A 15,311-nucleotide genomic window follows, 5' to 3' on the forward strand; every position below is an offset into this window, starting at 1 on the left:
GTACACCGCTTCAACCCCAACCCGACTTCTTTCTTTGCTTGCACCGCAGTAAAGGAACATACTAGGGGAGCCGCACAGTCAGCCCGTTTCGAAAACGCTGGGTGGAAAAAAAAAACAGAAACGCGAAGGGTGCCCCCCTCCCGAGGAGCATGGCTTGAGGGGAGGACACACAAAGCGGACAATGGGCGAAGCTTACTAGCATCTCTCTCTCAAATCGGGAGGAAGAATGTAAGAGAAGGAGGAGGAGCTCAACTTCATGCGGCCCGTGGTGGCGGCGTTGTGAACTAGGAGCGGATGAACCAGAATCCTGGCCATGGCGAATTTCCCGCACTAGTGGGGTACCGCGGCCGTTAGATTGCAGGCGGCTGAGGGCGGCGCGGGAGTCGCACAGCAGAGCACTCCTGGGCGGCGGTGGGCCGAGGGTGAGCAGCAGGTCCAGCCCGAGGCGGATCCCCATCAACTCCGCCGTGGTGGAGGAGCCAAGGAAGGCTGCGTGTTGCTGGCTGTGCAGTCGCAGGGCGGGGATCGTGGCCGCCGCAGCAAGGGAGCAGCTGTCGCGGGCCACTGAGCCGTCGGTGTACACGAGCAGATGGTCCTGGAGCTCCTCGTGTATGACGGCTCTGGCCAGCTGCTGCACAGCACAGAGGGTCAATTGGGTCAATTGCTCATACTCGAGCAGCGCCGCGCCCTTTCTTGAGCGCGGATGCGAGCGCATACGCTGCAGCAGCGAGCCGCCGTCCGGTGCGCGGTGAAGCCGGTCGATGTGATTTAATGCCCTGCGCGCTGCTTGGAGCTCAACTGGCCACGCTCCTGCCTCGGCCAACGTTGCGGCGCACTGCGAGTTTTTGGGCAGGCCTAGGCACACGCGCAGGGACTTGCGGTGCTGAAGCTCGAGTTTCTTCCAGCACGGCTTGCGCACTGTGACGAGCAGCAGCGCATAGAGCACCGCCCCCAAAGCTGCGGCATTGTATAGCCGCAGCGCGGCTTGCTGGGAGATGCCCTGGCCCCGAGCGGTGAGCTTGTGCACGGCGGCGGTGATCCTCTTCATCTGCAGACAGGCCTTGGTCGCCGCGGGGCGGAAGGAAAGGCGCCAGTCGATGTCCAGGCCAAAGTACCGTACCGATTTGCGCCAAGGAATCGGAGTCCCGTCCAGTGAGTGTGGCGCAAGGTGCGCGCGCGAGCGCGAAACGCAGGCCATGGCCAACGATTTGTCCGCGCTCAGCGACAGACCAAGGCCGCGCAAGCTGGCATCGATTGCAGTCAGGGATCCCTGAAGGCACCCCCGCACGCGGAACGCCTCGCCCGGTGGTCCCCGGCACCACAGAGCTATGTCGTCTGCATATATGGGCATGTACACATGGTGTCGGCCGCTCGTGGGGAGGGAGGCCGGCACCACCGACATGGCCACATTAAACAGAAATGGTGATAGGACAGAGCCCTGCGGCACGCCCATGTCGACCGGGCGAGGCTTGGAGAGCTTACCCCCAACTCATACGCGCATGGTGCGCCCGCTCAGGAAGCCATGAACGTAACGCAAAAGGCGCCCGCTCACACCAGCCCCCTCAAGCACCGCGAGAATTGGTGCGCGGTGAACGTTGTCAAAAGCGCCCGAGACGTCCAGTAGTAACAGCAGCGAAATCTGGCCTGCCGCCTTTGTCGTTTGAAGGCGGCCGTGCGCTTGCACGAGCCTGAACGGTAACAAGGGAGTAAGTAGCTCAAGAGCACTGCCAAGATAACAAAAAAAATATACATTTGTTTCAGAAAAGAAAAAAAACTCTTTCTTCCCTTCTTCATTCACTCCCTCCTTCATCTCCCCTTACGGCGCTGTTCAGGTGTGCAACGATCTGAGACAGATACTACGCCATTTCGTTCCCCAGAAACCAGTTATAATAATAATAATAATAATAATTATTATTATTATTATTATTATTATTATTATTATTATTATTATTATTATTATTATTATTATTATTATTATTATTATTATTATTATTATTATTATTATTATTATTATTATTATTATTATTATTATTATTATTATTATTATTATTATTATTATTATTATTATTATTATTATTATTATTATTATTATTAAAAAAGCTCTACCTCTCCATATGCTTGTCGCTTTTGGAATATGCGTCTGTTGTTTGGAACGGCACCTGCCAGTCGAACTGTGAAAAAATCGACAGAGTTCAGCTAAAGTTTTTACGCATATTTCAACATCGGTTTTCTTGCAAAACTTCCAGCTCTCGTCCCAGACGGAGTAACTCACTGCAGCTTCCTTCTCTTAGCTGCCGTCGCGTGAGGGCAGATATAATTTTCTTGTATAAACTTCTTCATGGTCACATTCTATGCCCCCAGCTCCTAGCGGGTATCCTTTTGCGTGTACCGCGAAAGAGCATAAGGGAATTCTGACTATTCAAAGTTTCTGCGCTCCTGCACTACCTCTCCCCTCTGGACAGAATGCAAAAGTTGTTCAATTCTCTTTGTCCTCACCTTGATGTATTCGAGAATTCTCTCCCTTCCTTTATATTGAATGTCCGTGACGTTCCATTTTGAGCACTCTTTTTCTCATACATAACTTCTCCTTTCATGCATTTTGTCTTTACTACACTTCTGCGTTTGCACCGGTATTATATTGTTTTTTTCTCTCCTTAATTGTACATCACGTGTACTTCTTTTCATTAATATTATTTCTTTAATACTGTGTACTCACGCCTGATTGTCTGTAACGCGTTCACTAATTACATTTCTTATTGTGTATGATTGTATTTCTAGCTTGTATTTCAGAGATCTCCTATTCGTTCATAATAGTATTGGCTTTATTCTTGTTTGTATTTTGATATATGCTGTACTTAGCTGTTATCGGTCGTTCTTGTGTTCATTTTCTTTGTTTATTGTTTTATTAGTTATTTATATGTCTGTTGCCTGTTCTAGCTGTTTTCATTTACCGCTGTTCTCGCTGTTTCCTTGTTTTCGCTTTTTTGCTTCACGCTTGCTGTCACGCCTAGTTTATGTGTCTTTTTTTTCTATCGCCTTGACTGCTGCATTACCTCCCCTGAGTGTCTTCCTTTGTAGTGAAATAAATGTACATTTTGTGCGTGTGAATGGTGTACCAGCACCAAGACCTTTGGGTTGTTCCTGGGCACCGAAAAAATAAAGATTGATTGATTGATTATTATTATTATTAATATTATTATTATTGTTGTTGTTTTTATTATTATTATTATTATTATTATTATTATTATTGTTATTATTATTATTATTATTATTATTATTATTATTATTATTATTATTATTATTATTATTATTATTATTATTATTATTATTATTATTATTATTATTATTATTATTATTATTATTATTATTATTATTATTATTATTATTATCATTATTATTATTATTATTATTATTATTATTACTATTATTATTATATTATTATTATTATTATTATTATTATTATTATTATTATTATTATTATTATTATTATTATTATTATTATTATTATTATTATTATTATTATTATTATTATTATTATTATTATTATTATTATTATTATTATTATTATTATTATAGTGTAGGGCCCCGGAATAATTTCAACACAGCACAGCACTCGGGACCATACTCCATACACGGGTGCCTTAGCGTTTTTCCTCCATAAAAACGCAGCCGCCGCGGTCGGGTTCGAACCCGGGAACTCCAGATCTAGGGTTCGAACCCGACCGCGGCGGCTGCGTTTTTATGGAGGAAAAACGATAAGGCGCGCGGGTGCTGTGCGATGTCAGTGCACGTTAAAGATCCCCAGGTGGTCGAAATTATTCCGGAGCCCTCCACTACGGCACCTCTCTCTTCCTTTCTTCTTTCACTCCCTCCTTTACCCTTCCCTTACGGCGCGGTTCAGGTGTCCAACGATATATGAGACAGATACTGCGCCATTTCCTTTTCCTCCAAAACCAATTATTATTATTATTATGCTGCTTTCGGAGATGGTCCTGGATGACCGCACGCACATCCTCCTGTACAAGGGGCAGATCGCAAGGAGGTAGTTGATGTGCGGCGGTCGTAGGTCATCAGCTACTTCGTTGCCGGCGATGCCGCAGTGTCCGGGGCCCCACTGTGCACGCACGGCGCATCCTCTAGGCGCGAGCCACGCATCGCAGCAGGTGAGCGCATCGACAGCATCACCGGATGTCGCGCGCTCACGCCGTCGCAACGTGTAATGATCCTCTGCGCGCATTGGCTGCGTGTGGCCTGGGGAACGACGGGAGCGTCACGGAATCGCGACCAGTGACGTGTGTCACGGATGCGGTGCAGTGGAAACACTACAGTACCTGCTCCTTCACTGTGCCGCGTTCACCGATGCTCGTCACGATATACTTGCGGCCTATAGGGCGCTGGGCATACTACCAGACTCCCTCAAGACGCATTGTGGCCGCGGGACAGTGAGCGCACCCGTGAGCGAACCTTGGAGTGCCTCTGTGCATTCCTCGAAGAGACGGGCTTGACGTCTCGCCTGTTCTCCACCAGGTAGTTACACGCAACAGCAGCAGCGGCCAGCGGCAGCGACGGCGGCAGCAGCAGCAGCAGCAGCAGCAGCAGCAGCAGCAGCAGCGTGACCTATATACTGGCCGAGGTTGACCAGTTTCGCGTAATTCCTGGAGAGCCGTGCTACGCAAGCGCATGGATTTTAGGGAAAGGAAACGGCGCAGTATCTTCCTCACATATCTCGGCGGACACCGGATCCGCGGCGCAAGGAAAGGGATAAAAAAGGGCGTGAAAGAAGAAAGGGAGAATGAGGAGCCGAAGTGGAGGGCGTGTATCTTGGTGGACACCCGAACCGCGGCGCAAGGGAAGGGATAAAGGAGGGCGTGAAAGAAGAAAGGGAGAATGAGGAGCCGAAGTGGAGGGCGTATATCTCGGTGGACACCCGAACCGCGGCGCAAGGGAAGAGATAAAGGAGGGCGTGAAAGAAGAAAGGAAGAATGAGGAGCCGTAGTGGAGGGCTCGGGAATAATTTCGACCACCTTGGGGTCTTAAACATGCACTGACATCGCACAGCACACGGGCACCTTTGCGTTTCAATGGAGGTGAAACGCAGCCGCCACGGTCGAATTCGAACCCGGGAACTCCGTCCGGATCAGTAGCCGAGCGCCCTAACCACTAAGCCACCGCGGCGGGTATTGTGAGACAAACAAATTTTAATAAAAAGCAACAGGAGGCCAGGGTGCAGGAATTAGCGTAACGTCGGTCCTGATACAATTAAGTCTGACGCAGCGTCGGGAGCCACTTCATAGCGCCTCTCGGTTTGTGCGCATGCGCAGAGGTATCAGGGGGGTATACATATAGCGGGGCGTTTGCCATGATGTGGTATAGCCATGGAGAAGGAGAGCGAAAATGCTGCTCAGCTGCAATTGATGCTCAGCAGCTCAGCGTAGCTCACGCTACGTATATCCTGGCATAGCCGAGCTAATCCACTGCAAAGTTTTTCTTTGCTTAACAGCCCAATTCCCCAACAGACGGCCGTCAGCCTCCCTTTATAAACAGCATATTCATTCATTCATTCATTCATTCATTCATTAAAAGGGTTGGCCTTCGCCCCTCTTAAACATGACAATAGATTCAGCACAATAGCCAAACGGGCGAGTTGGTGGTACATATTGGTGGCAAACAGCGCAACGACGCGGACAGAGTGGAAGAAAATACAGGACAAGCGCTGTTCACAACTGAAATTTATTTAAGGAAAACAGTACATTTTATAGAAAAAGTGGCCACCTTATCAGCTAGTACATAGACAAAACCCAAGTTTCTACGTGGCATCGAGGAATGCAACCTCACTGTCATATAACAAAATAGATGGCTTACTGACACATAACCTTGTTTTTTTCTTCATGTGATATGCTTCCATAATCTCACGTGTTAATCGGGTCGGGTGTTTGTAGAGGATATCACAGTAAGGCAATGAAGGAAAACAAAATTGGCAGTCTCGAACATGGTCAACTAGATGATTAGATTTGTTAGATTCAAGATTATTTGCATGCTCTTTCAAACGTGTATTCATGCAACGCCCCGTCTGCCCGATATATATTTGTCCGCATGACATTGGGATCTTGTACACAACCTCTTCTGCGCATGGCACATACATTGTTTCGCGCTTAACCCCACAAGTTGTTTCAGATTCTTTTCGTTGCTCAGCCTTTCTTTCCAAAACAGCACAAACCCTTTTAAGTTTCTTGGGTGCTGAAAAAACCACCCCTACGCCATTCCTTTTTGCCACATTTTTAAGATTATGTGACATACGGTGTACGTATGGGAGGATGGCAAACTTTATCCTTTCCTTCTTTTTTCCCGGACTAGGGACCAAAGATGGATTCCTAAGCTTTTTGGCTACCTTGTTACAGCCCAATAACATAACACCATCCGGGTATCCAGCTTCCTTCAACCTTTTAATTTGTTCGTTGAAGCTGTTGGTTGCCATATGAATACAAGATTTTGATAATGAGGACAAAAGAGATGAGACCACAATTCCTGTTTTAACTGTTTTGGAATGATGCGATTTATAATTTAACAGCGGTTTTCCCATCCTTGGACGATATTCCCAACAGACGTGCCCCGTCGCAACCTTCAAACTCAGATCTAAAAATTGTAGCTTACTACCGACCGTGACCTCAGTGGTGAACTCTAGACCTAAAGCATTTTCTTTAAATACTTTTAGTACATCAGTCATGCGCCTTGAAAAGTTAGTTATTCCTACAAAAATCAAGAAGTCATCGACGTAACGAAAGATGCGTGACGCCATTCCCGACAGATTTTCCTGGATACCACGATCAACAAAGGACAAAAATATATCGCTAATCACTGGTGCCACCCTAGATCCAATGCAAACACCCGCTTTTTGGGTATACAGTTTATTGTCCCATTCAACGAACATTGACTTTAAATAAAAAGACAGCAGCTCAAGAAAGCTAGCCACAGAAATGCCACACCCTCTAATAAACTGTTCATCATCGTCAATTGTTACACATTTTGAAACCGCGTTCATCAATTCATTGTGAGGGAGGGAATAGAACAGATCAACCACGTCAATACTGAACACTGTACATGAGCCTGGGTTTTCATGTCGCAGAAAATTTACCACACTTTTAGAGTTGCGAACTCTGAATGGGTCCTTAATAGCCAAAGTAGCCAAGAATTTCTGTAGATACCCTGAAATTTCATATTGCCAAGTGCTCCTCTCAGTTACAATAGCTGAAATGGCATGCCATCTTTGTGCGACTTCGCTGAGAAAAAAATCTTTAAACTAAGTCCTTTAGCCTTATTGACACTTGCTTTAAGCCGGTCCAGGTTCATACCCTCCAGCAAGCGCAGAGCTCTGGCTTTTACTTTTCCTGGTTTTGTCGAAACCGGGACGAAGTTTTTCTGCACAGCCTCCATCGCTTTCAAAGAAAACATTGTTTTCGGAAGGACCACAAAACATCCTTCCTTATCAGCTGTCAATAGCCTCAAATTATTTGAATGCAGGAAATTGACTAGAGAACCGTATCCCTCCCTATATCTGTCAGTCTGTGTTCTTGACAAAACCGCGGTACACTCCTCAACGCATCTCGGTTGGTAAACGTCCTGTGCGAGATGCGAAACCGACCGGGCGATAGTCACCTTATCCTCTTTTCGCAGATGCGGCTTCATGCAGAACTTTGGTCCCATTTTTACAGGCTCTCGTGCTGCTGTGGCATAGGTGTTTCACCCAGAATGATGACTTTTCCTGGTTGCTGCGGTGTCTTCTTCCTTTTTGGTTGTTGTGGTCGCACCTTGGCCCACAGGAACTCCGTATACTGGTCCGAAGTTGCACATCAGTCCCGGAAAAACCGCAGGTGGCCTTGACGGTCTCCGCTCCGCTCACAGGCAACACAAAGGCGGTCTTTGAAGAATCTACTTTGATGCCACCATTCTGAAGATAATATTTTGCACATGCGGCGTCAATAGCCCTTGGATGGTTGCAGGAAACCGCACATCACTTGAAGATCCGGTGTACATAGGCCTTGCCTCGCATACCACGGCGCAACACGGGCTTTGCACACACAAAGAGCTATCATCGATGCTAGTACGGCAGTGTTATCCAGATGCTGGTTAGGACAGATAATAGAGCCCGAAGTAGAAGAAAAAAAAATGTGGCAAAAAGGTATGGCGTAGGGGTGGTTTTTTCAGAACCCAAGAAACTTAAAAGGGTTTGTGCTGTTTTGGAAAGAAAGGCTGAGCAACGAAAAGAATCTGAAACAACTTGGGGGGTTAAGCGCGAAACAATGTATGTGCCATGCGCAGAAGAGGTTGTGTACAAAATCCCAATGTCATGCGGACAAATATATATCGGGCAGACGGGGCGTTGCATCAATACACGTTTGAAAGAGCATGCAAATAATCTTGAAGCTAACAAATCTAATCATCTAGTTGACCATGTTCGAGACTGCCAATTTTGTTTTCCTTCATTGCCTTACTGTGATATCCTCTACAAACACCCGTCCCGATTAACACGTGAGATTATGGAAGCATATCACATGAAGAAAAAAACAAGGTTATGTGTCAGTAAGCCACCTATTTCATTATATGACAGTGAGGTTGTATTCCTCGATGCCACGTAGAAACTTGGGTTTTGTCTATGTACTAGCTGATAAGTTGGCCACTTTTTCTATAAAATGTACTGTTTTCCCTAAATAAATTTCAGTTGTGAGCAGCGCTTGTCCTGTATTTTCTTCCACTCTGTCCGCGTCGTTGCGCTGTTTGCCACCAATATGACAATAGAACCAAGAACGACTATTGCCGCCTAATCGCGCAGCGGCCCAGGGACCCAGCTGGGTCTAACACTCACTTGCTGAATAAATAAAGTTTTTCTGTCAGTCTGTAAGGGCCGCAAACAGTATTTTTGCAACGAATTACCCACGACATAGTGTTTAAATAGATCAAGTAGATACTCGCCTTATACCTTCATGCAGTACTGCCGAACGGTCGTACAAGCACTGGTTGATCTTAAGCTTTCGCTTCTAGAACTGCACACAATCAGTGAGATGTCAGCGCACACTCCATAGTCTTCAATTATTGCGCCCCTTCCGAAATTCTTTTAACCAAATTTTATTTTATCAGAGTAGCCTGACGGGTAAGCTTACTTTCTGTCTACATTCGCTACCTTATTCATCACTGCTTTCATGGCACCGGTGAAGGGTCCACCCAGTGTGGGGCAGTTGTTGCGCGTTTCCTTCCCTTATAAAAACGAACGCAGTCTTTGTCGTTTGAAGGCGGCCGTGCACTTGCACGAGCCCCCATGGTAACAAGGGAGTAAGTAGCTCAAGAGCACTGCCAAGATAACAAAAAAAATACATTTGTTTCAGGAAAGAAAAAAAACACAGTAATTTTCTCACTCCCGCAGTACACTACATGCGATGTTTTTTTTTAGCAAATGAAAGGTGCCGTAATTGCCTCGTTTATCGGTGGACCTCTCAACCGCGTCCTGAGGGACACTCTTCTCTACTTTGCGTTTCTACCCGCCGCGGTGGCTCAGTGGTTAGCACCCTCGCCTACTGATCCGGAGTTCTCGGGTGCGAACCCGACCGCGGCGGGGCCGGCGGCTGTTTTTTTATGGAGGCAAAACGCTAAGGAGCCCGTGTGCTGTACGATGTCAGTGCATGTTAAAGATCCCCAGGTGGTCGAAATTATTCCGGAGCCCTCCACTACGGCACCTCTTTCTTCCCTTCTTCATTCACTCTTTCCTTCATCTCTTCCCTTACGGCGCTGTTCAGGTGTGCAACGATCTGAGACAGATACTGCGCCATTTCGTTTCCCCAGAAACCAGTTATTATTATTATTATTATTATTATTATTATTATTATTATTATTATTATTATTATTATTATTATTATTATTATTATTATTATTATTATTATTATTATTATTATTATTATTATTATTATTATTATTATTATTATTATTATTATTATTATTATTATTATTATTATTATTATTATAGTTGAGGGCCCCGGAATAATTTAAACACAGCACAGCACTCGGGACCATACTCCAGGAATGTGCTCGAATAGCAGTTAAAATCAAATCAAGCTTGAAATATTAGGCGTCCTGAACGCGCCCCATACGACCTGGGGGTATACAAAGGACACCAGAAAAGGCACCTCCCTGTTGGCAGTAGTGGACAGGGAAGGCCTTAAGCTATAGCCACGGACTTTACGACACCTACCAGAATCGGCAACAGCGTATGCAGACACCAGTCCGGATCTATCTTTTACAAAGAACGCTACTAACGTCACATGGACAAACCTCGGTGAGACCCTAGGGAGTGATCATTACATCCTGAGTACAGCAATCTCCGCTCCCAAGCTCAGACGTTTCATTGCAGATTCGAAGATCACTAATTGGAAAGCATTTTTAAATTTCCCCAACTCGAATGAAGGATTACGAGCATAACAGAGTGGGCACGACACATACAAGATACTCATGCTTCCGCTACTCAAACCATAAATCGCACGGCCCCCCTCCGGAAATTGATCGACATCTTCTACAGCTGTGGGAGACGAGAAAGAAAGTCATAAGACGTTGGAAACAGCAGAGACTCAATAAACAACTCCGCCTGCGCATTGCTTCCACCACGAAGGAAGCTCAGCAATATTCCATCCAACTTGCCCAACAAAATTGGGTACAGTTCGAAATCTGTGCCGCCTCGAAAGGAAGTCTCAGTACTGCTCAAACCTGGTCCCATTTGGACCCCAGATATTAAACTTATTTTTGGAAATATGGCGGAGTGCTTGAAGCTTGCTTCACCCCTGCCACAGGTTGGTCCAGTATTGCACTGCCTCGGGGATCGGCCTGGGACATTATAGCGCGCGTCTTTTCTATCCTATCTTTCAACTGTCCTACTTTCAGAACGTCGTAGCAATTGTGGCTCAGCTTGAGCCAGTGGGCAGGCCTTTGCACTTCACTTTTCATTCTTCCTGACAACAACAGCAAGCAAGCATGCAAACCTGGTCCATCCTCCGCAGTCTCATTGAACCCGACAAAGCCAAATCGGCGACAAATCGTGCACTCTAAACAATAGTTCAACAATTCAATCGGGCCGACAAGGAATTCACGGACGCTTTGCGGTCGCGTTACATTGGCGGCCCTCCAATACCACCTTGTCCAACCACCTACAACGACCTTCAAAACCCCACGCTTGATGCTCCAATAACAATAGCCGAGGTACAACCCGCAGCCCATGCATCGCCGCGAAACACCGCTCCTGGAGCGGATAAAATCACAAACGTTATTCTTCGTAACCTCAGTCATGCGCATATCCAAGCCATCAGTGACTACTTCAATGATAAACTCTGGTAGAAGGGTATTGTACCTCAGGATTTACGTCATGCCAAAATTATCCCGACGAGCGGCGAGCGGCACTGTCGTGCGGCTTGCCTCGCCAATAGGTCCTATGCGCAGGCACCGCATGAAAGCACATCTTCGCACGCACATCGCGTACGTATGTCGCCGTAGCTAGCATCAGGTACAATAAGTTTTGAAATTCTGAAGTTTATAGAATGTCATACCAACTATAGTGCCCCACAACACTCTGCCAGTTCCCACTAAGTTCACTCCTTACACTACTGCAGTACGGGGTTGTTGGTCGTGCTGGCGTCGTCGTCGTCCTAGCTTGACAGACCAGTGCATCAGCGACGGCATCTGCACGTGCACCGTCCAGCCAACCTACCGTCGATCGCCGTCGCATCGGCCTAGTGTAACCGGACCCTACCTATACCGAAGGAAAACTGCGTTACTGTTATTAACAATTTTGCGGCACCAGTCACTCACATATAAGGAAAAACTGCCACTTCGGTCGCGTGTGGAAGTAGGACCAGAGTCCTCGCTGCGCACATTGCAGCAACGAGAGCAGACGACGTTGATCTGTGTATGCTGGTGTATGCCCTATATATGGTGTATGGTGTGTATATAGTGAGAATGTGTTTAAAGTGGGACCGTCAACATGTGCGGCGTGGGACGAACACAAAGACAAGAAATCGGTAATTACTGCCACTACTATTGCCAGAAACTCTGCCTGAAAAATATGGTTGAAATCCGGAAGGCGCATGTTATGTCGTTTGGTTTGTTGCGTCAGGTTTAAAGATGCGGCGGCACGAAGCCGCGAGTGATGGATGGATGGATGGATGGATGGATGGATGGATGGATGGATGGATGGATGGATGGATGGATGGATGGATGGATGGATGGATGGATGGATGGATGGATGGATGGACGGACGGACGGACGGACGGACGGACGGATGGACGGATAGACGGACGGATGGACGGATAGACGGACGGACGGACGGACGGACGGACGGACGGACGGACGGACGGACGGACGGACGGACGGACGGACGGACGGACGGACGGACGGACGGATGGATGGATGGATGGATGGATGGATGGATGGATGGATGGATGGATGGATGGATGGATGGATGGATGGATGGATGGATGGATGGATGGATGGATGGATGGATGGATGGATGGATGCGGCTGAACCCATTAAATCGGAGGGTGGCTCAAGTCATGGCTAGGTGGCTCAAGCCACCTAGCCACGACTTTTGAAATTTTACTCCTGTATTGCTTTTAGCCACCAATCATATAACCTTCGCTTGGTTACTTCTACCTGCTTAAAATCTACTTTCCCTTTACTATCCCTAAACCCCAATGCCTTGGGTAAATCATCCCCGCTGCTTTCCACTGTAGGGTGAAGCCCTTTACAAAAAAGTATCAAGTGTTCAGCCGTTTCCTCCTCCTCTCCGCACGCTATGCACAATGTGTCTACCTCTTGGTACCTGACTCTATACGTCTTCCGCAAAACTACAGTCCTGGCCTCAAACAACAAAGAGCTTCCCCTACAATTATCATCGATATTTTCTTTGGCAATTTCCTGTTTAAAGGTCCGGTATGTTCCCAGTGCCGGTTTCGTCAGCATCCCTGTTTTCCACACAGCTCTCTCTCTCTTTCTTTAACCGTTTTCTTGACCGATAATTGCTGATTTGCCCCCTTACTGCTGTCCAGATAATTGCTTGTCAATTTTCTAGTTCACTTTCTTCATTTCGTGTCAACATTCTTTAAATACAGGTATCAGAAAACTTTCCTAGCTCACTGCTTTTCCTCCATCTTTCTCAATCGTTCCTCAACGGCTATCTTACTGCTAGCATCTCTGCTCTCGAAAGACTCCCATCCCATATCACCCTGTACCCCCAGATTTGGTCTATTGTCATGTGCTCCCAAAGCTAACCTCCCTACTCCCCGTTGTTTAATTTCTAACCTTGCTTGAACATCTGGTTTTATGCACAGGACCGCGTTACCGAAAGTCAGGCTAGGGACCATCAACCCTTACCAGATCCCTCTTACCACGTACTTCATACCTATTGTAATTCCACAGTGCCCTATTTTTCATGACAGCTGCATTCCTACTAGCTTTATTCATTACATAATTATCATGCTCTGTCAGATACTCAGCACTGTTATTTATCCACACCCCAAGATACTTGTACTCCTCCACTACTTCTAGCATGAACTCCTGTATTCTATGCTCGCCACCCTCTTCATTAAATATCATGACTGCAGAATTTTCCTTACTATAATTGAAACCTAATGTATCTCCCTCTGTACCACATATGTCTATCAACTTCTGCAAGTCTTCCTTGTTGTCAGCCATTAGCACTATATCATCCGCGCATATTAGTCCCAGTAATGACTGTTTAATCCATTCCCCTTGCTTGAAAAAAGAAAGGTTGAAGCCTAGTCCGCTCCCCTGTAGCTTGGTCTCCAACCCTTGCAGGTACAACATGAACAACAAAGGTGACAGAGGACATCTTTGTCTAAGCGCCCAATGTATCCTTACAGGCCTTGACACATTTTTTTTTCATTTTATGAGCACTCTGTTACCTTTATATATGTCTTTTAAAAGATTATTTACTCCATCTTCCACATCCAATGTGCCCAGTATGTCCCACAAATACTCCTTAGTAACGTCATAGGCTCCCCTAATATCCATAAATGCTAGCCATAGGGGCCTGTGTTCCTTTTCAGCAATCTCTATACTCTGCGTTAATGAAAACAGATTGTCCTCCAACCTCCTTTTTTTCCAGAACCCATTTTGCAGTTCCCCTAGCACCCCCTCGTTCTCCACCCAAGCCTGCAATCTATCCTTTATAATCTGCACCACAACCCTGTAAACCACAGATGTCACTGTTATGGGACGATAGTTACTTACGTCAGCTTTGTCCCCCTTTCCCTTATATATCATGTTCAGTCTACTTAATCGCCATTCATCGGGGACTTTCTCATCCACTATCATTTTGTTCACTACCTGTATTAATGTTTGCTTGGATTTTGGTCCTAGCTTCTTTATCAACATAATCGGGATACCATCTGGTCCTGTTGATGTGCCACTAGGAACCTTCTTCTCTGCCCTTTCCCACTCTCCTTGCTCAGGTGAAGCTATTGCAGTAACCGGTCTATCCTCCTTCGATATATTATGTACGACATTCCTTTCTTTAAATGTTTCTTTCATCTTTGTTCCTATGTGTTTTATTGTTTCATCCCCTTCTAGTTGAATACCTTCATCTGTAACAATAAATCTTTGTTCTAGCCTAGTCTTATTACTCATTGCATTTCGAAGTTTCTAGAATTTTTGAGCTGCTTTTCTATCCTTATTTACTTTTGACATCTATTGGGCACCCTTTCTTCCAATTTTCTCAATAATCAAATAGGATACTTCCCTTCTACACCTTATGAAGGTATCCCAGTTTCTGTCTACTTCAAATTTTGGTTCCCCCCTCTTGGAATATCTGTGCTCCCTGGACGCTTCCTGACGTTTCTCTATCGCCCTCTTGAGCTCCTCATCCCACCAACTCTTGGGTTTGCGTCTGTTCCCTTTTAGCTTTACTTGCACCTTAGCTAGCTCTAGCCCCAGTAATCGAGTTAATTTGGTATAAGACCATTCTGTTTCACTATCCTCAAAAATAACTTTCTCAAGTTGTTTGGCTGCTGCTTCCAATTGCTTTTCTGAGTAAAAATTCCCCTCTGTTCATCTCGCTTCACTCCTAGATTTGTTTCTCTTTTGAAGCTCAACTTGATACGCTTGCGGTCACTACCTAAACTTCTGGAACCATGTTCATCTATGCTCATTACCCCTAATCTATTATACATCCTATGACATTAGTGCATAATCTATCGTCGAGTGCACACTCCTCGCCTCCTATGTTATGAGCCCTTCACACTTCTCGGTACTGTTGCATACAA

General features: G+C 45.9%; 1 pseudogene; it reads left to right on the forward strand.

Moving 5' to 3' along the window:
* The first annotated feature begins 10,767 nt into the window (after positions 1 to 10,767).
* LOC144116702 (U2 spliceosomal RNA) lies at positions 10,768 to 10,865 on the forward strand (annotated as a pseudogene).
* Positions 10,866 to 15,311: the final 4,446 nt, after the last annotated feature.

This window comes from Amblyomma americanum, chromosome 1 (genome assembly GCF_052857255.1).
Source record: "Amblyomma americanum isolate KBUSLIRL-KWMA chromosome 1, ASM5285725v1, whole genome shotgun sequence".
Classification (NCBI taxonomy): domain Eukaryota; kingdom Metazoa; phylum Arthropoda; class Arachnida; order Ixodida; family Ixodidae; genus Amblyomma; species Amblyomma americanum.